The following is a 26,354-nucleotide window of genomic DNA, read 5'->3' on the forward strand; positions in this document are numbered from 1 at the left end:
TCCAATATCTTGCCCAGGATCTATATCATGTTGATGGGCCTGTAACTATCCTGGTCATCCCATTTACCCTTTTTAAAAACTGACCCAACATTAGTTTTCTTTCGCTCTTCTGGAACTTCCCCACTGCTCCAAGACTTACTGAAAATTGTAATTAATTATTCAGCCAGCTCTTTTAAAACTCTTGGGTGCAAGTCTTCTGGACCTGATGAACTAAAAGCGTCTATCTTTAATAGCAGCTGTTTAACATCCTACTGAGATACTAGTGGATCGGAAAGATTCAGTTATCTATAAAGTTATCATCATATAATGAGACTACATAATCTGTTTTCCCCCCAAATAAAGAACAGCAATATTTGCTGAATATTTCTGCCTTTTTTGCATTATTATTGACAATTCTACCATTTCCATCTAGTAGAAGGACCAACAACACCGCCAGGATTCTTTTTGTTCCTAATATATTTTAAAAAATCCTCGTTATTGTCCTGAACTCTGCTGGCCATAGATTTTTCTTGGTGTCCTTTTGCTCCCTTTATGAATTTTCTACGATTTCTAGCTTTTGATTTATATTCATTAATAATAATTTCCCCTTTCTTCCCCCCCCCCTTTTTTTTTTTTTTTAATAGCTGCTTTCACTTCCCCTCTAAACCAGGTCAGTTTTTAACTAGCATGGCCTTTTTCCTTGATTGTGAGATTCTGGCTTCTTGAGCATCTTAATAAGATGTTCTTAAATGATTCTCAATTATTATTCATTTTTCTGATTAAATTCTTCCTCCTGACTGATTTAGCTCATAACTGTTTTCAGTTTTGTGAAACTGGACCTATTAAAGCATCAAGAATACTGGTCTGGATTTATTCTGCATATTTTACATCTGATCAAGTCATGATCACTTACACCATTAATTTTTAGTTTTATGATCAGTTCCTCTTTATCTGGTAGGACAAGGCGTAGCTAATAAAGAATTCCCTGGTGTTGACTGCCACTCTTTTTGAATTAGAAAATTGTCATCTATAATGTTTAGAAATTCCAAGGATGCTTTAATAGTGTCTACATGAGATCTCAGGCATATGTCACTCAAATTGAAGTCCCCCAATGTCATGCAGGATTTCCCCCCCCAATACATTAGAAAAAGGTGCATAAGGAGACAGTCATCCTGGTTCCTGAGTGTGATTTGATGGTCTGTAACAGACAGACACCAGCTAGGATCCCATCTAGTGCTGTAACTGTTAGGACACTGATCCATAACTATCCAAAGATAACTTGGAAGAAAATAATCAGTGACTCAAACAGCTAGTGCCATTTTTTGACAAAGCATCACTTTCCCTCCCCTTTTGCCTTCCTGATCCTTCCTAAATAGGTTAACATTCCAATTGTGTGAATCATCCCACCAGGTTTCATTAATACCAACTAGATCAAATTTATGCTGATAAATGAGCAATACCAATTTCTCTTGTTTGTTACCCAGGCTTGTACCATTGGTGTAAAGCAATTCAAGAATGTCTTCTCTTCATGTGTTTTGGTTAATTAATTTTATCCTCTCCCTTTGCTACTAGTTTAACCCCTCCTGACTACTCTAGCCAGCCTGTCCCCATGGAGATTGGTACCCCTTCTATGGAGATGGAGGCCAGCCAAACTATACAGTCCCCTCTCCCCAAAGAAGATGGGCCAACATTCCACAAAACCACAACACCTCTACTTTTCACCACTTACCTACCTTTAAGGAGAACACCATCTACCACAGAGAGTTTATGCCTGTGATGTACATAGTACTTAGATGCCTTTTTTCCACCTGAGAAGTACAGCAGATATCACGGACTGCAGTGTCTCATCCTGTTCTGTATCACCTGCTACTTTTCCCACGTGAGGTGAGACAGCACCTGAGTACTCTACCCAGTTGACGTGGACAACATCAGATTCAGTTTCTGGATCTTGATCTCAATGGGATTATACCTCCCAAATATTGGAAATTAAATAGATTTCCTTGATTGAAATCAATCATATTTTTGAAGTTCCGTAAGATACTGTGAAACTTATGTGATGCTTGCAATAGATTCTTGAAACAAACAATTAGCAACAGCTTGCAATCAGTTTCAGTCACAATCAACTGCCATAGCTGTGGAAAGCTTTGCAACTAAAGGTGATTACCAGAGTGTCCTTTCCGAATTGCATATATCTGCATTCTGTGTTTGTGAAGGCTCTGAATGCCTATACTTCAGGTCCCCAGTCAGTCTTTCCTTTGCAGCAGTACTACACCTAGTCCATTTTTAGAGGCATGCAAGGAACTTTTTATATGTCAAAAAACATTAAAATATAGCCATGCAAATTCATAGATGAGTACTGTAATTTTTTTTTCATTTTGACTGTTTCACGCACCTAAACAATCTTCTCATATGCACTGTTTTATCAATTAGATTATCTATGAACTTTCCCAACAAAGTTAATACACTCACAATCCCTTGTAAAGTCTCTTTTTGTTTTGCCTGTCCATACACAGGGTAGCTTGTACTTTCGCAAGACCCAATTCCTGGCTTGATTCCAGATGTAAAATAGGTGTTCTGTCCCCACAGTGACAAAGACACAGGTGTGCCTAACTTTTTGGTTTTCTGCATGCTGGAGCGAAGCAGCAGCTTCCCACCACAGAAATAAGAAATCCATCGCTTGCTGCATTAATAGAGGTCTGTTTTTCAGTCTGCACAATGATCATGTAGGTAATACATGATTTCAGCATCTGTGTCCACCTTGTACACAATGTGCCACTGGTGTTCAATATAATAGTTTAGTTTGTCTACCCTGACTATTATTGTATGTAATCAGTGCACAATGGTTTATCACTGGAACAGGGTTTCTTCACTGCATTTACAGTTTTCTTTTGTCTGTATTGTCAGACACAGTGATTACACTTACAAGCTCTGTACTTTTGCCAAATGCTAAACAGAATCTATATGCACATTCAAATCCACACTTCCCATGCAGCAGTCTATTGCAGGGTTTTGGCACCTTCCCTTGCACTGTTTTCCCCATGTGTTTTCCTCTTGTGTCTGTCTTACTGAGTGATAACCTCATGCACTGTAGGACCCTGTTTTATGGATATCAAGCTCAACATACAACTATGACACTGTAGAAATAAGTACTGCTATGAAACCTATCACCATCTTCGCGAATTCCCTTTACAGGAGACTGCAAATCAGTATGTCAGTAACGTTAGCAGCCAGGGGGTAGATTTTTCCCAGTAATAAAAGTAAACAAAACCTTCTCCAGGAAGCAAATACACAGTATAAAAGGAATTTTGTTGAAATATATTCAGGATTTGAGTTTAACATAAACCAATTCTCAAATATTTACAAATAATCTCATTTATTACAGAAAAGTCTTTTATTACAGCACTGTATGACAGTCACAAAGCATTAAAGTTAGTGCACACATTATCTATATATAACAAAATAGTAAGGCATGTATCTGCCCTATGCCAACAGTCCTAGACCACTGTAATATCAAATATAACAATCACTACCTCTATGCTACAGCTAATTTACATGCAACAATTATAATGGAGGTAATGAGTCAGTAATATGAGAGACAGCACAGATGATGGATTACTTGGCCCAGCTGCCACAGTTCTTGTGTTATGTGGTTGATGAATCAAAAGCCCCACAACTCAAAATCACCCAGCACAATCCTCCCCTAACACAAATCAACAGAACCACCTACACAACTCTATAACCAGCACACACAAAAACCCCTGCAGCAAACACACCTCTCGTTTGCCACCCACACAAATTAACATCTCCCAGCACAACACACTCACAATAAAACCATAAACTTGAGCAGCAAAGCCATTGGTCATCACTAGTTCTCATGAAATTTTAGCTACTTATGCACAAAATCTACTCATCTCATCTACTTGAGGTAATGGATAAAAATTAATGTTAGTTTACTCTCCTGGCAAAACAAAATATATCCAAGAATAACAGAATTTAACACAGTGGGTCTCAAACTTTTTTACTGGTGACCCTTTCACACAGCAAACATCTGAGTGCGACCCCCCTAATAAATTAAACACAGTTTTTAATTTAACACCATTATGAATGCTGGAGGCAAATGGGGTTTGTAGTGGAGATTGAGAGCTCACAAACCCCCATGTAAAAACCTCATGACCCCCTGAGGGGTCCCGACCCCCAGTTTGAGAACCCCTGATTTAGCAAGATATGACACTTTCAAGATTAAATCTCAGTGACACTATGAACTCTGAAGATCAAGTAAGCCATCCTGTAGTTTACAAGTATATCAAAGCAAACATACTTTAAAGGTAACATTCGAAGAACATACTTAAACTGGTAAAAAAAGGGGCAGATAATGGAAAAGGAATTAAAAATTAGGCCTTAGGAATCCTGTGGCAAAAAGGACTCTTGTAATTAAAATGTGTAATGCATACGCGGAAGAAGTGATTTAAAATTTCACAAGATATTCAGGTGTCCATTTTTTAACCTTTCATTTTAATATCTTTTTTGGTTCTTTTTGTTTTAACATCTCAGCCCCTTTACCTTAATTTCCTGTTAGAAGGGAGGGGCTGCTGCATTCCTGTTGATAAAGTTAGACACAAAGACCTGTTAGGAATACAGCAGTATTCTAGTTAAACTAAGCTGGGACAGTGGTGTCACCCTCCTTCTGCATCCTTTGTTAAAGGTTTGACTTAATGGAGAGACCACAGTACTAATGCTGATTTGGAGAAAGGATGGTGGTATGCACCACAAGCAAGCTTTTGAAAGATGCAGTTGAAAGGAGTAGGGAGACAGTTTTGGATTGACAAAGCTGCCCCACTGCATGGAGCTTGCAGCATTACATGGGAAAAGGATCTGGCAACCTTCAGGTTCATTTCTCTTTGACACTTGGGTCTCATCTAGACTAGGATTTATGGATGTTATAGCTCAATGATTCCCTCAACTCTAATTCACCCTTTGATCATATTCCCAAATCTCTAAATTGTGAGCTTGATAAATTACAAATCTGTCAGCTAATCCAGGTCAAAGCCTAGGCTTTAGGCCTGTGTTATGCTCAGTGTGTCAGTATACCTCCAGGTCAGTGCAGGATTAAAACAAATCTAAATCAGTTTTTCAAAATGACCAGTGAGGATGCCTGACCATCTGCTCCCCTCCCAGTTCTCTTGGTCAAGAGGTCACAGAGTCTAGAACAGGGGTGGGCAAACTACAGCCCACGGGTCGCTTCCAGCCCATCAGATGCTTTTATCCAGCCCTCAAGCTCCCGCAAGAGAGTGGGGGCTTGCCCCGCTCCGCCTGCCCAGCGCTCCCCAGCCCCCGACTGACAATTCCACCATCTTCCTGCACACGCAGAGCCACACTGTGCAGGCATGACTTCACCATGGTGTTTCCAGGATCAGAACCCCAACCCAACCCAGCAGCAGCCCCCCCCCAAATGCAGCAGCACACCCAATCCCTTCCCAGTCTCCTATGGCCCCACCCTTGAAAGTCTCGAAACCGCCCAAGGGCCACACCTGTCCCAAATAGGGTGCCTCTTCCCATGGCGGTGCCTGGTACGGCCGCCTTGGTGTCACTGTCGGCAGGGCCCCTAGGAGTCCCCAGTACCACCCCTCTAGAGCCTCCACACACACACACACACACACCATGAATCCCACCTCCCCACATCTCGGTAACATCCCTTATAGAGCCCCCTCTCCCCCCATGCTAAACCCCATAGAGTCCCTTCCCCCACTGGGCATTCATGGCCTGCCATACAATTTCCATACCCAGATGCAGCCTTCAGGCCGAGAAGTTTGCGCACCTCTGATCGAGAAGCTACATATTGGTACATATTGTCCAGCACATTGTTATGGCTTTCCTTGTGAGCGGTTTACATTAATCAACTTTTCTTTCCACAGGGTCCTGGATTCAAATACATGGCTAGCAAAAGGCATTACAGGTTGCCTTCTGGCCAGAGGCAGTCATAAAAAGTACCAGTAAATTTTTGGAGTGAGGTGCCATCAGTGCATGACTTTGGTTCCAGTAATAGGAATAAAAGCCTATTATAATGGCATTGCAAAGAAGCTCATCCAGATGGAGATACACTGGACGGGAGACCAATTCAGGGAGGAGATAAGGTGCCTGAAAGATACCTGCCAAAAAGCTAAGGATAACGCCAAATATGGAAGGGGCCTTATTCACTTTCAATTTTATGATTAAATGGACCATATAATTAGCATATGCCCTAACACAATCCCAGAACATACTATGGACAGTCAGGCCCAACATTCTACTAAAATGGGACAAGAATGACCCCAAGCTCGGAGTCACAGAAACTTTGGCTGATACCACTGAAATAGGGCCGACCACAGCTGAAACTTCATGGCCTGAGAAAATGCTGACAGAATCCCTGGACCTCTTCTAGGAACTTTCAAACACACACATCACTGGCGGTAGATCCAGACTTCAACAATGTTGAACACACACCTTCTCAGGCTGGTAAATAACCTTTATAATTTTATATTTGTAAAGATGTAGTCTGGGAGTAATGGTGGCCACTGTTAAAAGCTTTACTATTGCAGACGTTACATTTTACAGCAAAAATGTTGTGTCCCTTCACCCTCATCCCTCCCTGCTTTCCCCACCCCCAATCCTTGCACTTGCACGTAGACATGTTCCTGATAAATGACAAGGCGGGGGGGTGGGAAGGGGGACAGAAAAGTGCACACACACAAGGTCTGATGCTTAACCAAGTGTATTTTTATTGTTATGACAGTAATGGGCAGATTTCAACTGGTATACATGCAAACAGCAAGTCATAATTCATTAGCCATATAAGGAAACACTAATTCACATATAGCTCACACGTCACTGTGCCAGTGAATGGTACTAACTGCATATGCTGGCAAAAATTCAATACAGGGAAACAGTTTTCCTCCATAAAGCAAAGCATAGGCCACACACTGAAAAAAAACAAAAACACACACAAAGGTGTTGAACACACACATGCACTTAGGACAGTGGTTCCCAAACTTTAACGACCTGTGAACCCCTTTCACTAAAATGTCAAGTCTCACGAACCCCCTCCTAAAAATGAATATTTCCAGGGATTTTCTCCTTTACCTGCATATAAATTATAAAACCAGTGATCTTGGAAATATAAAATTGGTTTTATGACAGGATTATTACACACTTTATTATTATTTATCATTACAGTATTTTATTACATTATGAAAACAGCAACAAATTTCCAAGATCTCACTTTCGTAGCTTGTATCACTTTGAATAAGCCTGTTATAAGACAAGGCTCCTATGCTTCATCAAGAAACAGCATGAAGGCATTTAAGAAGCCAACTCAAAGAGTTCCTCCTACACAAGCATTCAGGTCTTGAGCAGTTCAGGCAAACAACGCACGTTACAACAAAGCTTAAACTTGTTCTTCATTTAATTTTAAAAACAATACAAGTGGCCTATTTCATTTTAAAAACAGCAAAAAATATCCACCTCCCTTTCCATTTCTTATAAGGAGTCTTGAAGTTTAAATCTCCTCAGTGTGATAGATATGCTTGCTTTGATCTGCTTAGCTCTTGGAAGTCCAGGGGCTCCGGGCTGCTGGTCCTGTGCTGTCCGGGGTGCCCAGGGGCAGCTCTGTCCGCCATTAGGGAATTTTTTCCCCCCAAGAACCGCCTGTAACATTTCACGAACCCGCAGGGGTTCACAAACCCCAGTTTGGGAACCACTGATTTAGGGAGAATGGTGGTGATGGGGAAGAGGACATATTGCATTCTGCAAGTACCTTAAACAGACTTTACCTTAAAAAAGCTTGTTAATTTTAGATCTTATCTTTGCCTATGCCTGTGAAAAAATGTGAGAAAACTTTTCACTAAGCAAATTCTCCAAGGGATCAAGTAAATTGTGTGGAAAGCTAAGCCAGCCTCTGCCTCCTCCTCCCGCCTCATCTCAGCTCAAACAAAACTCTTACCTATGCCTTTGCTCCAGTAGTCTGGTGTTATCGAACAGATGAAAAAATCAACTGCAAATGGTGCTGAATTTTGTACAACTGCCTGCAATATTTGTTCCCCTTTCCACTCTGTCAACTCTAGAATACTGCTATAGTTCACAGTAGCCACTACATAAAAGAATGTGGAACATTTACTGCCACTGCTCCCCTCAGCTTTTCAGCTTCTCCCTTGACCCCACCACCTGATAATTAATATTAAAAAAAAATTTAATTCCTCTAAATTTTGAAAAGTAAACTACTAACAAAATATGAAAGGGTGTCTACCCCCCTAACACTGGAGAAGATGAGAAAAATGCCTCAAGTTAAGTTTGGCATGTAAAACCATAGATAAAAAGCACCCATGTTGCTGGAAAGTGTAAGAAAAATGTGATAAACCATGGAAATTATGCTTATTTACTCCCTCCCCCCATCCATGCTTTATTTTTTTTAAAGTTCCCTCTACTTCCTCCCAGGACATCTCAAGGCTTACTCTTTAAAAAAAAAAAAAAAAGGAGACCCATGAATGCCTCAGAAACATTGAGCAACCCCCTCATCAAGCAATGAAGAATCAGGGCAGGCATGCTACAGGAGTTCCAAAGGGAAATTGCTGGTCAATATGACCAGTGCTATCAGCTGGAGCTAAAAAAGACAAAGATGCTTGAAAGTTGATGGACAAAACCAAAGCCAGGACTTAGGACAACAAATGTAGAATACATACATGATCAGGAAATGAAAGTGCAGGACAGGCAGATCTTTTCAGTTCTAATGATGCAAAAGAGTGGACAACTAGCCTGACCACTTTGGTTCTATGCCTGGACTCACATCCTCATCCCCACAGTATACACTGCAGCCTCTTTACACACTACACTGGTCTCTGGGAAGAGTAATTGGAGCTATGGTCAAGTGTAGTATCTGTCAAAGTCCAATGGCTCATGCTGTGAAGTGGAGAGAGTCTGTGTACTGATAGCAAATTTGAATTCTTTGTTGATTCAATAGGTCGGGAATTGCTGCAGATCTTGTGATAGTCACAGTAGATCTGAGAATCACTGTTGTCTCACACAGCCTGGGACAACAGCAGCTGCCCTGGTTTTGTGTTGTTTGATTTTCCTGAGAACTCTGAATTAGAGGAATTGGAAGAATGCATAGAGGCGATCTACCCACACAGGCTAGAAAGAATGTATCCAAGATGAACTGGTTGTCTGTTCCTACTGGCATCTGGAAATACATCTTGCCAAACATTCCCACAGAGGGAAATATTGTTCACTAACAATTCTTGAATGGCCACTCATGCTGACTGTATAAATGTCTGCCCAGCTGGTCTGCCAATATATTGTTCATGCGTGCAAGGTGTAGAGCTATAAGATTAGTTTGGTACAACTCCCAACTCCCACAGGGCTATACAACTCTGAACAGTTGGCCAGAATGTGCTCCACCTTGTCGGTTGACGTAAAACATTATAGTCAATACTTGGAACCACCTCACCCTACAGCTGAGGAAGAAAGGGCTCAAGAGCCCAATATATGAGGGATGCATCTCTCAATAGGGGAATATCAATTTCATAAACATGCCATTTGTATGTGATATATAGCGTCTTGCTAGCCAATGGAGAGAGCTAATCTTTAGATATGCATAGAGTTACGTACATCACAGACACCAGAAGGCAAATTGTGTAAGGAAGAACATCAATCACTGTATGACATGAGTTCTCCTGTTCCACTTCCAAGTACTATTAAGATTTTCAAGTATCTTTCTTCCAGAAGGAAAGCACTGCCTTCTTGAGAGCTCAAACCCAGATCGTGACTTTTATTGGCAATTCTGAATTGTGTGATTTTGTCCAATTTATTTTGAAACCAAACGTTTTGAATGAGGTATGCATTTATAATATAGCTTTTGCTCCAGATCCTTCTATTAGAATACCATGATGTGCCAAACATTCAAGTCAGGATATGGGTATCCTGACATCTCAATTGTGCCTGTACTGCTGAAAAAGGTTTGTGAACACTTGAGGTGCCGTAGACATACCAAATGGTAGGCCCTTGTGTTGATCATCTCCCCCACAACAAGCTTTAAGTATTTTCAGTGCATATATCTGAATGAGTTGTGTAAATAAGCATCTTGCAAATCGAGAACCCAAACCCAATCTTAAGTCTTTAAAGCGCCACCAGACTCCTTGTTGTTTTTGTGGATACAGACTAACACGGCTACCCCCGATACTTGACAAGGATGTGATGGTTGAAGCTATATAAGCAAGAGAAATCTGAATCTTCTGATGACAGAACTAAGCTTCCAAAGGTCTACAATGAGTTGGAGACCTCCTTTGGGATCAAAAAGTACCAGCAATAAAATTCCTTCCCCAAAAATCTTCAGGAACTAAATCTCATGGCACTTGACTCTAGTAGTGAACCAACTTCTGATCTTAGCAAGTTCTCATGAGAAGGATCCCTGAAGAGGGATGCGGAAGCAGGAGTTGGGCAGAATGCTAGTGTCAAACTGAATATCACTTCAAAAGTTTTTTTTCTCTTAATTAATTGGCCTCTCAGAGTTGGTAAGACAACTCCCACCTGTTTATGCTCTCTGTATGTGTGTATATATATCTCCTCAATATATGTTCCATTCTATATGCATCCGAAGAAGTGGGCTGTAGTCCACGAAAGCTTATGCTCTAATAAATTTGTTAGTCTCTAAGGTGCCACAAGTACTCCTGTTCTTCTTTAAACTGAATAGAGTAACCCTGTTAAACAATCTCCAAGATTCACAAGTCTGTGGTGACAGTACTCCAAGGCTCTAATAAATGGGAGACTGTTTCCAAATGAAAAAGAGGCTGTTTGCAGGTTTAAATCCTGTCTGGTGTTTTCATGAATCCTGTCAAACCAAGAGGCCAGTGCAGAGGTAGATGAGGCAGATGATCTATCTTTTAACTTAAAAGTTTGTAGGGTTTGTGTGTCTGTTGAAGTTGAACAGGTGATTGTTGCTGGTATTTCCCTGAAAGGAACAGGAAGCAGAGATTGTCTCTAGTAACAAAACACTGGCACACCAAATCTCTTCACCATCTAATAGGAATTCTCTATCCAGGTTCTTACTTCCAAAAGAAGTCCAGATGAACATAGCCACAAGTAGCACATCAAAGTAACTGAGGGTTCTACAGCTTTAGATGCTAGATTAGAAGCATTGAAGGAATATCTTAGGGTGTGGTTAGCAACCAAACAACCTTCAGTAATCAATGCTTTGACCAGTTTGCTCTGGTCTTCTGGCAGCAACTGGGAGAACAGTACTATTTTCTCCTATAAATGATATTAGTAATAAGACATCACTGCCTGATAACTAGCTATTTTAATGCCCAGAGCATCTAGCTTCTTACCTTCTCTGTCAGAGATTGCAGAGTGAACTTGAGTCCCATTAGCTCTTTGAGCTGCAGATCCCACCACTAATGAATTTTGAGAAGGATGGGTGTGGAAAGCCCTTAGGAGACAGTTTTTAGAAGTTGCCAAGATGCAGGGTTTAAGCGAGTATTTTTCACTGGCTGTAATAAACTTTCTAAGAGGACAGACTCCTAGAGGATGAAACCAAAACATCAAAAACTGGGTGTGTAGTTTTCTCCGATGCTACTGAAGGGATTTTTAAGGTAGTTATCCTTCCTATGAGCTCATGAAATTGTATTGTATCTTTGGAAGGAGCGGAAGATGATGTTGCACCCAAACAGTCATCCAGTGAAGTTTAAACATCAGTAGCTTTATCTGCATTCAGACATTCAATAAGATGTTCTACTTCATCTTCAGATGGTATGTGTGGGATTAGTAAAAGGAGATGGTTCCCTAAATACCAATGATCATGATAGACCTGGGCAGAACAAATCCGGTGCAGAACATTTGTACCAAACCCTGGGAGAAGGCTCCCTTTGCAGCTACTTTTCTTCAGACCTCTTAAAATTAGGATAATACCTAGTGAAGGTCAATATGACCACATTGCCCATGTGGTACCTCCCAGTCCTACCAGCACCCAGCGAGTAACTCCCCAACATAATCCCTGGCGGAGAGAGGGTGATCTCGCAGTCTGAAGAGATGGAAACAAGAGTTTTGATAATGCTCTCTAGGTTCCCTGATCTATTCCCTGGGAAGAGAGCAAGGAAAGGCATCAGACCAGTTATGGTTTGATTGCAGATCTGAATGTGAATCCAAAGCCCAATTCAAAGAAGTCTCTAAAGGTAAGAGCAGCAGCTCGGGTAAGTGCAAAGTTCAAAAGCCCAGACATATTTCCCTGGAGAACCAGCTGAGGTCTTAGGGGGAGGTTTGCATAGCTAGGGAAACAGGTTTAACCTTGCAAGATTTTTTTCCTTCCTGAAGAAAGAGAAGGAAGAACTGGCTCCAATGCCTTACACTTCTTTCCTCTATCTTTGGGCACTGATGGAAACTTATCCAGTGCTGTAATGGGGGACCCCAATCCAAAGGCAGATCTGAATGAAGTTCGAGGGACTCTACGTGGTGAATCTGAGCCATCATGGTAACCATGGATCTAGTAAAATCTGCTGACTTCAAGGAAGCATCAGGTGAATTACAGGTTTATAAGGAGGTTTCAAAGGTCTTTAGAGGTCAGAGCCTTATGAGAATGCTTTTGCACTTCAGTGAGCAGAAATGGGAAAGCCAGATTCTTCAAGATATGCTCTCGAGGACTGTTTTTTTCAGCAGAGACCAAGCATTTGTGCTCGGTCAAAGCTGATTTTTGTAGATTCATAGTTACTGGAACGTTTAGTGTAGCTTCAGTCAAGGAAGCAGATATCTGCAGCAAAACATTGTCAGACTTCTTAGCCCCTTCAATGGTCAGAACTAAGATTGGTCTCTCAGCTCTTATGGATTCCTGCATATCAGAGCCAGAAGGTTTAGCCACTAACACTTCCTGCAATAGCATAGCCTGGAGGTGATTCTGATGTTCCTTTCTGGTCCTGGGGTGAAGGCACTGCACATAGAGCAACAAGGCGGCAAATGACCTTCCCCCAAGCAGGCCAAACCTTGCACCTGTGGATATGAAACAAAAAAAGTGGAAGGGCAAGAAGCACACCTTGAACTCTTGTTTCTAAGTCTTCAGTTAGAACATGTATGAACCACAGATCTCCACTCAAGCCCAAATTTTTTAAGGTATTTAGGCACTGCTGCACATAGTGTTTCAATCCCTGATTTCAGAGCCTAAATCTCATTTTCCAAAGTGATTTTAGGCACTTAGGCAGTTAAGAGCCTAAATCCAAAATCTCTTTTGAAAATGAGTTTTAGGCTCATAAAAAAACAGTTAGGCATTCCACCCAAAATCTATCAAAAATCTTTGGTAAAAACAACAAATAAAATTTAAAATCTGAGTATACTAGAAACATGGCAGCAGCCCTGGGAACAATCCATTCTGAAGGACACGATGAGTTTTCTAGTCGGTCTACTACCACAGTTGGAAGGACCAGAGGCACTCAGTTCCAAATGTTCAGAACTGTAAGGGAAAGGAAGAAGAATACTCCAACGATCATTGCTACTAAAAGATTCCACCACTGCAATCTGCACAGTTGGTGCATCCCCAGATTATTCTTTGAGGGGGCCACTGCACAAATACATTTATTAACAATGCACAGGTAATATCACACATATATATCATCCATAAATGTATCGCCATTACTGCTAGAAACATGAGACAGACACAGTTCCCAACAAAATCCATAGTAATTGCAAATGCATTTCCAATCATAAAGTGCATTAATAATCTCTCCATATGAATTTCCAAAGCTCACCTGGTGCTAAACCCATGAGCCAGTAGTCTGCTTTCGGGCTGGCTGAAGCTGCTTGCAAGGCATTTGTGTTTGCCAACTACTCTGATGGAAAAGTCAAATATGCAGAAACACGTTCCTATCACCGCAAGAACATTTTGTAGCGACCAGTCATTATGATTAAGTAAGCTTCTCCATCATGTCTTGAGCCGTCCAGAAGTACTTTCAATCCATCTGCCAAGGTTTAGTTATGATGTCTTCTATCTGGCTGCCTTGAGTCAGGGTAAGTCTCGTAATGACCCACGGAAACAGTGGGTAGCAAAGTCCCCAAGAATAGTAGTGGGAACATTGATGTATATGTTGTTCTTCAGAAAAGCGTTCTTGCCTGCTCACAAACAAATACTGCAGAGTTCCTAAACATCCTGGTGTCCTGCACTTTGCTAGTACTTGCAGTATTTATACCCATAAACCACTCCTAATGGTCTAAAACACCTGAATCACAATTCAGTAATAGCTCTTTTTATTGATGTAGTCATTTGCACTTTGTGGACAGCAGATTACGGGCACGTATAGCTCCTGTACATCCCAGCTGCAAGAACCCCTCAATGATTTCAGGGACATTAGCCGCCTTCACAACATGTCTACAGCCCAGCACTTTTATAGCCAAATAAACCCCACAGACTAGGGCACCCACAATGAACCTACCAACCCCAGCCTTATTCCCAACAGATAGGAAACTGGTAACATCTGACTCTTGCTAAAGGGTAACACATACCCATCTGACCTGATATTGAGGTCTTGTCATATGAGCCTGATGGACTCCTCAGACAACTTCAAAAACATGGCCTTGTTCATCTGAAAGCCTGCACTCACTACTGGTCATCCAAGGTTTCCAGAACCAATAGTCCCAACACTATGTTTGAGGACTAGGCCCAGAACCGACACTCAATTTACTGCATTTCATTAATCAATAAAAGAAATCACAATATCTGAGAAATATCTCCTGCAGCTTGTTCACCAATAATTCACAGTTGTTAGGATTGCCATTCCTGGATCAGCAATCTACTCAGGACACCCTCACTGAGAACTCTCATTGGCTGGAGAAAAAATAAGATGCTGGAAAGTACAGCAAGAGGCACTCAAGTGAGGAATCCAAGCTCCCAGGCAAGAAAAGGGGCTCACAACCAGGTAGCTGATAAGGGTACAGCCTTCCAGTCCAGTGAATTCCTGAGATCATTTATTAAAGTCATCTAGAATCCGCAAATGAACAAATGAGACCTCTCAAAAGGCCATGCAAAATCAGCTTGGCCCAGGAACTCTGGAATGCATAAATCATTGACTCTAACATGAATGAATGATGCAACAATGTACATAGAAAGAGACTAAAATTTTAGACACATGTCTACTGTGTGTACATGTGATCCATTATGTTGTTATAATTGAGATACACAACTCAAGTTAAGAACAACCCAGGTAACTCTAGTCTAGACAAGGCTTTACCTCCAACAGCTACCTTACTGCAGTCTTGGACAGTGGAAATAACAAGACCAATTACCCATGTACTCAGGCCTTCATCTATCCCTGCCTCCCCTAATTTCAGAGACAGAACCTACCTGTAGTACATAATTCAAACCATAAATAATTATATTGCAATTATAATTCAAACTACTTCACACTCCCCTTGTCAGAAGCCAAAGAGCTCCCATCCATTAAAATAAGCAAGGGTGGACAGGGGGAAATCCCTGCAGATCACCAGGGAATGAGGGGAGTTTGAGTGGTGCAAAGCAATCACAGAGAAATAAAAGCAATTCTTGGAAACACAGTGAGTTACCCTGACTCATCAGCCCTTATCTTCTCATCCACAGGTCACCACACTATGGTGCTGCTCCCCTCCCTCATCATTATGCTGCTTTCATGCTTTCTGCCAGGTCACAGCATCACCTCTTCCCACTGCTAACACCATGTCACCTTGCCCCTTCCTCACCTTCAGATCTCAGTGCTCCCAGTCCCAATGTTTTCTTTTGTTCCCAGGCCATAAAGCTGCTGATACTGCCTCCACCTCACCTCACTGAGTACTCTGCTAGTAGTGTTGATGGTGGCACCCTGCTTCCCAAGTCAGAAAGCCACAATGGACCATAACCCATCTCCAGTCACAGCACCACTGCTCACCCCCCACCATAGTCACCATACCATTGCTACTTCCAATATCCCTCCTACCCCTATGTGTCACAGCACCACCAGTACAGCTTCTGCCCACCACACCATAAGGCCACAGCATCAGTGCCATTCCTGCCCACTTCACCCCCAGGTCACAGGGCATGCCCTGCTGTCCACCTCCTCCCTTCCCTGCCCAGCTCACAGTATTACCACCACCACTGCCAATCAATTGTTCCCACAGGTCACAGTGCCACCAAGTTACAATGTCATTGCTGCCACTTCCCAGACATACAAATCACTACACCTCCATCCAAATTACACAGGTCAAAGCTGATAACACTCCTACCCCCTATGTCCCTCCCAAGTGTCAACCCCGCCAGAGACATCCCTCACTTGTCCCCTCCAAGTCACAGTGAGGCTGCCAATGATCCTTAACCCCAACAACCCCAGGTTATTGCTTCCTATGTCTTCCTCCAACCACTGCTGCTGCTGTCCACCTCCCAGATATCCCAACACCATTGCAACTGTGGCCCACATCCCTGCCCAGGTTTGCTGCCAATCTTGCTTCCACTGCACACCTCCCTCCCCTACTACCCACCAGCCCCTTCATCTCCTGGTCACAGCACTGCCAAAGACCCTGCTCCTGCTAACCACCCACATCCCCCTTCCAGTCACAGAACCACCAACCCACTACTGCTACCCACCTCCCAATCCATGTCATAGTACCTTCAATCCCACCCCGCTTACCAAACTGCTTCACAGCTCACACCACTGCCCAGTCCCACTCATATTGCCCACCTCCCTCTGCAACTCACAATGCAGCCAATTATAACATTGCCCACCTCTCACCCAGATCCCAGCACTGCCACCAACCCCAACCCCACCCCAGACCACAGTGCCACTAACCCCACTCCCAACACAGATAACAGTGCTACTGCCTGTGCTCCCACTGTCTGCAGCCTGCCCCAGCTGAAAGCATTACAGCCCCCACCACCCGTCCCAGCCAGGTGACAGCGCTGTACCCCCGCCACACACAGCCCAGTCTAGGTCACAGCGCTGTTGACCCCACAGCCTGCTCCAGGGCACAGCACCGCCAAACACCCCACTCACACTCTTCGGCCTCGCCCCAGGTCAGAGCGCCACCAGCCACACTCGTGCCCCCCCCCCCCCCCCCCGGTCACAAGACCGTCGTCCCCCCCCGCCCCCCCCCCCCCCCCCCCGCCCCCGTCGGGGGGGGCCCCCCCCCCCCCAATATGACAGAACCGCCGACCCCGCGGCCGCCCCCGCCGCCTTTGCGATGACAGAGCCGCCAACCCCGCTCGCGCTCCCACCACCCGCCGCAGGTCGCAGCTCCAGGGGTTGCTGAGGAAACAGCGAGCCTGGCCCAACGCAGGGCAGGGGGACCTTATCCCCGCGCCGCCGCTAAGGCCCAGGCCCGGCGGCAGGAGAGGCCGCTCTGCCCGCCCGGCGCCCCCGGCAGCCCCGCCGGAGACAATGAGATGGCGGCAATCGCCCCGCCCGGGGGACCCGCTGCTCCGGCAGGAGCCGCGCCGCCCCGCCTCCTCTTCTCTCTCCTCCCCTCCCCGCACGGGCAGCGCCAGCTCCCGGCCCAGCCGCCGCGGAGACCGAGCGAGCGGCCCCAACCCGCTGCCCCCGCCCCCCGCGCCTCCATCTTGGATCGGCGCCTTAGAGTCGTCCCCCCCGCGCGCGCCCCGCTCACCTCGGGCCGGGAAGCGCCCCTGGAGCCTGCGCTATGGCTGGCGCGTGGGGTCTAGGTGGGTGCGGGCCGGAGCCAGGCCGGGGCCGGGGCGGTGGCGTTCGCGGGGGCCGCGCTCAGCGGAGCCGCAATCCTAAACCGCCATCTGGCGGCATTTCCGACCCGCCAATGGCGCAGCCGCCGCCGCGCGCCGGACCCCGAGCGCCCCCTGCCGGCCGCGCGCCGCCACTACCCTTCCCGAACTAGCCGGTCGGTCCCACCTCCGTCTGAGCGCGGCACTCGGGGGTGGGGCGCCGCAAACCACTTTCGCGCGAAAACCGTAGACATGCGCAGAACGCTCTGTGCCCGTGCGCCCCCGTGCACAGGAGCAGTGTGCGCGCACGCTATCCTAAGGAGCGTAAGGCGTCACGGTTCGCCAGTGTTTGTCCCGGCTTAGTGATGGGTAGGGTTGGTGGGCGCTGCCCCTTGGGCTGGACGATGGGAAAGAACTCTGGGGCCCTTAAGCTTGCTCTTCCCGTACCCCGCCCGCTGGAACGCCTCTTCCAGGGCGCCATCTGGTGGGCGGAACGTGTGCGAAGGGGCATAGTGGAGCCTGCCGGGCCGCGTGCGTGGGGCTGGGGCGAAGGGCTCGCGCCTTCCTCCCGCGCGCTCCGCACTCACATGAGGCCCGTAGTGCCCGCAGCAGGCCGTGTCCCGGGGCGTGCGCTGGGCCCGGCGTGCTGGGGAGCTGAGTTGTCTCCTCCTGGACCTTGCTGAGTGAAGGATGGAATAGCCCCTGATGGTGGGAGCGAGTTTGGAGCTCGTGGTCCCTCGTGTGCTGCCTCTTCCCCTGCTCCTCTTGGTGCCTGTTCTGCCTAGGGACAGGACTTGGGCTGTCGGGATGCTCCAAGCTGCTTTCTAAGACATACCCTGCCAGGGTTTCGTTTGCATCTGACCCCGGGCCTAATTTCAGGTTCCTGTACAGCATAGCACTGGGAGCCTGGCATGAACTGATTCTGGTATGCTATCCTATGCTGGCTCTGATCCAGCCATCCAGAACTGTGGCGTGAATTGGAAGGGGGGAAAGTAATACTTTTCTTCTCTGGTCCTCCTACAAGCCCCTGGAGAGCTGAGGATGAAAGAGTTGTCACCACAGGTTGTGTAGATCTTCAAAATAAGATCTTACAGGCCTTGCTGGTCTCCTTCAGTAGTGTTGAGCTATGCCCTTCAGCAGAATTGAGGCCCTATAGGCATGTACCTTGGGCTTTGCCTCCCAGTCTTGTGATGAGTCAGAATCTTAGCTTTCATGAAGAAAAGCTATGTTTCTAGCCTTTAGGGTTGTTGGACAATGGGGGAAGCTTTTAAATATGAACCAAATGTAATTAACGCAGGGACATTTATCTAAGTGCAGTCTGCAGCAGAGGAAGATGTTTTCACACTAAAGCAGGTCTGACTTCTTTCACTCGATGAATGTGTGGTCAAGCTAGTGACCAGGCTTTGATCTCACACTAGGCTCTGGGATTGGCTTCCAGTTTCAAGACAGACATCCCTGGCTCTCCTATTCTGTCTTTTTTGGGTCCAATGGACAGAAGGGAGAAAAAAAGTGATGTTATCTAACCAAGTGTCATGCTGGTACTTGCAATAGACCTATAATTCACTACCAAAAACTTTGTCAATCTAAAGTTCAGGTTGTCTAACACTACCTTGGGCCATTCCAAAATTAACTTTAACCTCTGAAAACCAAGAAATGCAGAGTTAAGATAGTGTCTTGCACGCTCTCTTAGCATTGCTTGGAGCTGGCAGTAAGCATTGAGACCAAACCAAACTTCACCTATCCTTAAGAAAAAACAACATGCTCCAGAAGGATACAGGCCTATGATTGCTGAGGTATGGGTTGGGATATCACTCAAAAGGAGCGGAGTTAAGATTGTATGCGGGGGAGGGAGGGTAGCAAGTTTTTGCAGCAAATTCCCTTCATTTTTGATGGAAGGCACAGTTTAAGGGCTCAAGGAGGCTTCCTGGCCATTTCTTGCTGCCAGTCAGTTACCAGCTCTGTCTTCCTGATGGCTTCTCCATGTAGGGCTGGAGAGAAGGTGGTAGTCAATGGGCTGTGAGGAGTGCATCTACCAACTGGAGGCAGGAAGTGGCCTAAAAGTTCCTATTTTGAGGCTAGTGTAGGGAGAAGTGAAGGGACTTGGCTTGGCATGCCAATCTGCAGCATAGGAGGCCCCCAAAGGTACCATTAACTTTGGCTTGAATAGAGAGTGGGAGTGGCTGGGTCATTACACAAATCGAATCTATTTCCCCATGTTAAGTATCCTCACACCTTTTTGTCAATTGTCTGATTATCTTGATTATTACTACAAAACATTTTTTTCTCCTGCTGATAATAACTCATCTTAATTAATTAGCCTCTTAGAGTTGGTATGGCAATTTCCACCTTTTCATGTTCTCTGTATGTATATATATCTTCTTACTGTATCTTCTATGCATCTGATGAAGTGGGCTGTAGCCCAAGAAAGCTTATGCTCAAATAAATTTGTTAGTCTCTAAGGTGCCACAAGTACTCCTGTTCTTTTTACAGATACAGGCTAACACGGTTGCTACTCTGAAACTTATTTCACTGAGTGTTCTCTTCTGGTCTCTCTGACATCCACTGAGTATACCTGTTCTCAGCTCACCCGTTTTATGTGTGTGAGGGGGGTATTACCACATCTGAGATGAAAGCAAAACTTAAAAGAGCTTAAGACACTCAAATTGTGGCGATCCGATAGTTTCCACTCCAAACTACTGAAAACTGGTACGTGAAATGGTTAATTCAGTAGCAAGGAATTTTAATAAACCTGTCAATGTGTAGGGTAGTACCTTATGACTAGAGAATGAAAAACACTGTAACTATATTTAAGGAGGCAGCGGATGGGGGTGAAGTGATCCAGGCAACTACAGGTTCATTAGTCTGACTTCAGTAGTATACAAGGCTTACAAAAAAATTAAAGAAAGAATAATTAAATTCATTAGGCAAAAGAAATGTAATATAACGAAGGTTTACCATAGATAGATTGTGCCAGACTAAACTGATATCTTTGAGAGGATAATTGGGTTTTTTAGATAAGAGAAGTGCAGTGGACCTAATGTATTTGGACTTTAGTACATCATTTGGTATGAAATCACATGGGCAATTGTTAGTTAAGAGGGGGATTGGTTCAAGAATTGTAGGGTGGGTAAAGAACTGGCTAAAGGGAAGATGATAGGTTGTGCTGAAAGGAGAACTGTCAAGATAGAAGGAGATTACTAGTAGAGTGCCTCAAGGGTTGGTCTTGGGATTGAACTTCATTAATACTTTTATCAATTATCTAGGCACCAAAGGTAGGAGTGTGCTAATGAAATATTCTGATGACACCAAATTGGGAGGCATTGTCAATACAGAGGAAGATTGGAATATTATACAAGAAGAACTGGATGACCTTAAGGTGTGGAGTCATAGTACTATTAAATCCCATCCATTTCTAAGTGCAAAGTCATGCACTTAGGGACTAATAAGAATTCCTGATATAAGCCAGGGGCTAAACTGTTGAAAGTGGCAAAGGAAAAGACAGACCTAGGCATGTTGGTCAATCACAAGATAACTATGAGCCACAAATGTGATGCAGCTATAAAAAAGGCAAATAGAATCCTAGGATATATGAGTCAAGGTATTTCCAGTAGAAATAGGGAAGTAGTAATTCCACTGTAGAAGGAACTGGTAAGACCTCATATGGACTGCTGTGCACAATTCTGGTCACCTGTGTTCAAGAAAGAGGAACTGAAACTTGAACAGATGCAGAGAAGAGCTACTCAGATGTTCAGAGGAGTGGAGGGCCTATTTTACAAGAGGAGAATAAAAGGGTTTGGCTTGGTTAGTCTAGCAAAATGAAGGTTGAAAGCGGATATGATTGTTCTCTATAAATACATCGGTACAGGAAGGGGGTCAACACCAGGGAGGGCGATGAGCTATTTAAGTTAAAGGACAATGTTGGCTCAAGAACAAATGGGTATAAACTAGCCATGAATAATCTTAGGCTGGGAATTAGAAGGTTTCTTGCCTTCAGAGGGATGAGGTTCAGGAACAGCTTTCCAAGAGGAGTTGTAGGTGGAGGTAGCCTAATTAGCTTTAAGACAGAGCTTGGTACGTTTCAGTAAAGTGTATGATGAGGTTGCCTGCAGTGGTAGGAGGCCTGGCGGTCCTCTCTGGTTTACATCTTACAGTTCTAAAATGTTATGCTTCAAGGCTTCAGTTGGTCACATGTAGGGATCAGAAAGGATTTTTTCCCCACAATATATTCTGGAGGTTTGGGGTTTTTTTCCCCTCCTTCCTTTGAAGCATCAGAAATGGCTACAGCTGGAGGTGCAACACTGGATGGGGTGGGTCAGTGCTCTGAGGCAATATTGAAAATTATCTTTCTTAGATGCTTGGCTGGTGAGTGTTGTTCACATGCTCGGGCTCTAACTGATGTGCATGTGCAGCATTGGGAAGGAATTTTCTCCCAGGTCAGAGTGGCAGGGATCGAGAAGGCAGGGAGGGAGAGAGAAAAAGCAGGTCACCTTCCTATGCAGCATGGGGTGTGGGTCACTTGCTAGGATCTTCTGGGTATATCTGACAATCACTTGCCTGCCACCTCAGTCCCTCCTGTTCTCTGCCTGTGGCATAGAATAGTTTAGGCTCCTGAGAGCTGTAATACTTTGGTCTAATTCTGGTTGTTGGATTTGATGTGGCAGTGGCTGGGTGCTGTTAAGTGGCCTATGGTGTGCAGGAGGTTGGACGAAATGATCTGGTAATCCCTTCTAGTTTTACACTCTAGGACTATGACCTGACACCTAGATAACTTAAAAAGAGAAGAAGGCAGTTTTCCCTGACCACAGTTGTTAATTGGTCTAGACTGAGCCTCCAGGTAGCCTATGGATACGTCTACACTGCAAAGAAAAACCTACGGCTGGCCTATGACAGCCAACTCAGGCTTGTGGGATTCTGGCTGCCAAGTCCTGGAGCCTGCGCTCCAAACTGAGTTCAGAAGTCTACACAGCAATGAATCAGCCCGGCAACCTGAGCCCTGCAAGCCTGAGTCGGCTTGCAGGGGCCAGCCACAGGTGTTTAGTTGCTGTGCAAACCTACCCTGGGTTTGGCCTGTTTAGATAGGGACTCCTGGTGTGTGAGGAAGAGAAAATTGCCTTAATACCTTCTTAAGAAAGAAGCTTCAATACTGTGGCCTGTAAAGGCTTCACAGAACAGAAGATCTGTTCTTATGATAATCCTAAGTAAAGAAAAAAATGGAGGGAAAGTTATTACAATAATACACTGTCTACATTTTTATCATAGGGGTCCTATGAAATAAATGGTATGTGATCATATAGTTAAAGGCTGTCAAAAGCATATGTAGAAGGACACTGAATTAATGTTGTGCAGGCAACCTTAATTCTGTTGTCTTCTACCTTTAGAGTATTGATTTTTGCATCCTTAACATTCTTTCCATGTAGGTTTCTTTAAATGCAACTTCCTACATTTTTTAAAAATAAATCAGAAATGCTGTCATGTGAAATCATATTGACCACTACATGATGTTAGGACCTTCAGATCCGCAGTGCTGTCCCTTACCTTTTGAGCTATTGAAACAGTTATAGCAGTAGCATGTTTTTGATCTTCATTTGTCACTAGAGGGGAATGAGAGACATTTTGCTAATGTATTTCACCACTATTTACTACAGCACAGAGGAATCTTGGGTTCAATTCCAGGTTCTGGATGGGCATGATGGAGGAAAAGCATAATGATGCCAATGTATAATAGAAAAGGTGACACTGGCACCCTATAAATTATAGAGGTAAAGAGTTAATGAGTCATACGATGAAATTGTGGGCAAGAATCATTGATAAGAGACTGAGAAGTGGAGTAGGTATTACTGCAAATAACTATGGCTTTATGCTAGGAAAATCAACAAATGCTGTTTTTTTTCCCCCCACTGAGGCAGCAAATAGAAAAAGAGAGAAAAAAAGATATTCCCATGATGTTTATTGATTCGGAAAAGACCTTTGACCAAGTTAGAAGGGAAATAACCTGGTAGTGTTTGAGGGAGAAATGTTATGTGCAGCTTGTCCAAGCCATGTATGTAGGTGCAATTTAAATAGTTGGAACTTCTACTGGTTTAAGAGACAAACCGTTGGTAAAGGCTGGGAGTGCATCAGGGATCAGCATTGAGTCCTCTCTTATTTAGCATCATCCTGGATACTCTCACAAGGAACATACAGAATGAGGCATTGTTGTAGATGTTCTTCTTTGAGATTTCTCACATGATCATTCCACTTGAGGTGTTTTCATGCCCAGTGCATAAGCACCACAGATATTTTTCTTAACGGTACCTAGTAGGGTGGCACATGTGCCCTCTGCCACTTCATGCTGCTGTGCAATGGTATGAAGAGCGGAGCTGCCCCTAACGCCCCTCCATTCCATTTTACTGCCTGTGATCTGTAGTCTCAGTGTATTGGCTTGCTTTGCAACTGTTCTCCCTTTCAGGAATTTTTCTCCTGTATATAGTTAGTAAAAACAACAAGGAGTCTGGTGGCACCTTAAAGACTAACAGATTTATTTGGGCATAAGCTTTCGTGGGTAAAAACCTCTGAAGAAGTGAGGTTTTTACCCACGAAAGCTTATGCCCAGATAAATCTGTTAGTATTTAAGGTGCCACCAGACTCCTTGTTGTTTTTGTAGATACAGACTAACACGGTTACCCCCTGATACTTGACACCATATATAGTTAGTAGTTTAGGATAAGTTTAATTCATTATTTGTATTTAGACAGTTGTTTCCTGTTTGTTCTAGGGATCAACTCTCAGTAGTGAGGAATGCCTTGGGCTCTAGGTGTTAAGCCTTGTACTGGCTGCAAGAAGTCGATGCCTTGAAGTGACCATCCTTCAAGGTGTCTGAAGTGCCTCAGTGAGAGTCACATCCAGAACAGGGGTCAAATTTGTAGAGACTTCAAACCCCAAACTAAGAATGATAGAGAGGTGAGATTGCACTCCCTCCTTATGGAGGCAGCCTTGTATCCACACTCACAGCCTTCCCATTTTGGGAGGCACCAAGCACTTCTACCTCAGAAGTATCCCTCCAGACATTGTTGGAGACTCTGCACAGCTCCCCTTCCCCAGTACCAAAGAAGAAATACACAGTATGCTTCCAAGAAGCCAGCCTCTACCAAGAAATCAAGGTCTCCTATACCAGCTACCATGAAAAAGCTGGAAGGCTGGGTAGAGTGTTCTCAGAGAAGAAACACTCCCTCATATGAGATGAAGTTGGTACCAGGTTGCCAACACTGGCATCTGTGCCATTAAGGCCAACCCCTTCTGCAGTACAGACCTCTTCAATGCAGCAGCATCTCAGTACTGACAACACCAGAGGCATATGCTGCAGCATGGTATCTACTATGCCTCTCGGTACTGGATTCTCCAGTGGTACAAGAGCAGGGCTGGCCTTACCATGAGATGGCCGCCTCAGGTGCCAGAATGTGGGGGGGAGGGGTGCCACTATGACCCAGAGTGTAGAAAATTGTGTCTGCTGCTGGTGCATATGTATTCTCTCCGCTCTAGATGCACAGAGATGGTAGAGTGCTGTGCTAGAGGAAGGAGGGCACAAGAGATAGGCAGGAGAAAAGGTGAGAGGGAATAACAGAAACCAGTAGGAGCTGCAGGGAGAGAGAGGAGGATGAGCCTCTTATGTACCTCTCTAGCACCCCCAGGAGCCTGGACTGATTAACACCAGCTTCTCAGGGAACTTCCTGTTTCCTGCTGCTTCCCTGAACCCACTTGAGGAGAACAGGCAGTCAACTGAAGTAGTAGGAGCCAGTTAGGCCCTTAAGAGGCTGATATCTTCCCTCACTCAGGCCGTGCTACCAGCCTGCTTATTTGTCCCCTTCAATTGAGCGTTGAGAGCCACTATAGCTGGCACAGAACAGCAGTCATGAATGAAAGAAGAAAACGCCCCTCTGGGGTAGCATTCAGAAAAAGAGAGAAAGCAAAGGAAGCTTTTCTATCTAAGCAGGAAGGAGCTCTCCTGAGATACATAGACACAAATGTTCACGGGAGCCTTCCGGCCCCAGTGAGGATGGGAGTGGTGAGGAGATGCCTGATCTTCCAGTTAGAGTGCAGGTGACCTGGCAGCTACTGCAGCATCCATATCTGCATCTCAAATGGATGTAGCCATGCACATTCCTGAAGAAAAGGGTAGATCAGAAGAAGAGTGTGGTGGAGGTGCAAGAAACAGCTGCTGCTGAGTTTAGTTCCTTAAGTCTAGATGATCCAGGACTGTGGACCCACTTGAGCTGTAGCCTGAGGGACTTCCTTGTACTGCATGGGCCACAGCAAGTGAAAAATTTCATGTTCCCCAAAGACAATGAAAATAAACGTTTCCATCCAACACATTACTGGGGTGAAATCCCCAATGGTGACGAAGTGGAGAGGCCATGGCTTATGTACTCAAAAACCCAGAATGCTGCATACTGTTTTTGGTGCAAACTCTTCCAGTCTAATGTTCCAGCCACATTGGGTTCTACAGGAACAAAGGACTGGAAAAATCTGGCTAGAAATCTGGCATGCTGTGAGAAGACAGCAGATCACCAGAGAATTCCATAGGTGGAAAAAGCTTGAGATGAGACTAAGATTAAAGGCCACCATAGATGATCAGCATCAAGAGAAGATTGGATCAGAGTCTCTTTACTGGCAAAGTGTTCTGAAAAGGCTCATTGCCATTGTGAGAATGCTTGCTATCCAT

At 44.5% G+C, this 26,354-nt stretch overlaps 1 protein-coding gene across 4 annotated transcripts in view; it reads right to left on the reverse strand.

Annotated features, from left to right (window-relative positions):
* The window catches only part of STAG1 (stromal antigen 1), a 384,051-nt gene extending 366,292 nt beyond the window's left edge, over positions 1-17,759 (reverse strand). For 2 of the 4 annotated variants that reach the window (XM_034781835.1, XM_034781837.1), the window contains exon 1: positions 17,587-17,759. The gene's annotated coding sequence lies outside the window, so the exon portion shown is untranslated. Of the gene's footprint in view, positions 1-13,733; positions 16,643-17,586 lie in introns of those variants that run through there. The other 2 variants (XM_034781839.1, XM_034781838.1) reach the window with 1 other exon arrangement.
* Between the last annotated feature and the right edge of the window lie 8,595 nt (positions 17,760-26,354).

The sequence above is a fragment of the Trachemys scripta genome, chromosome 9 (genome assembly GCF_013100865.1).
Source record: "Trachemys scripta elegans isolate TJP31775 chromosome 9, CAS_Tse_1.0, whole genome shotgun sequence".
NCBI lineage: Eukaryota > Metazoa > Chordata > Testudines > Emydidae > Trachemys > Trachemys scripta.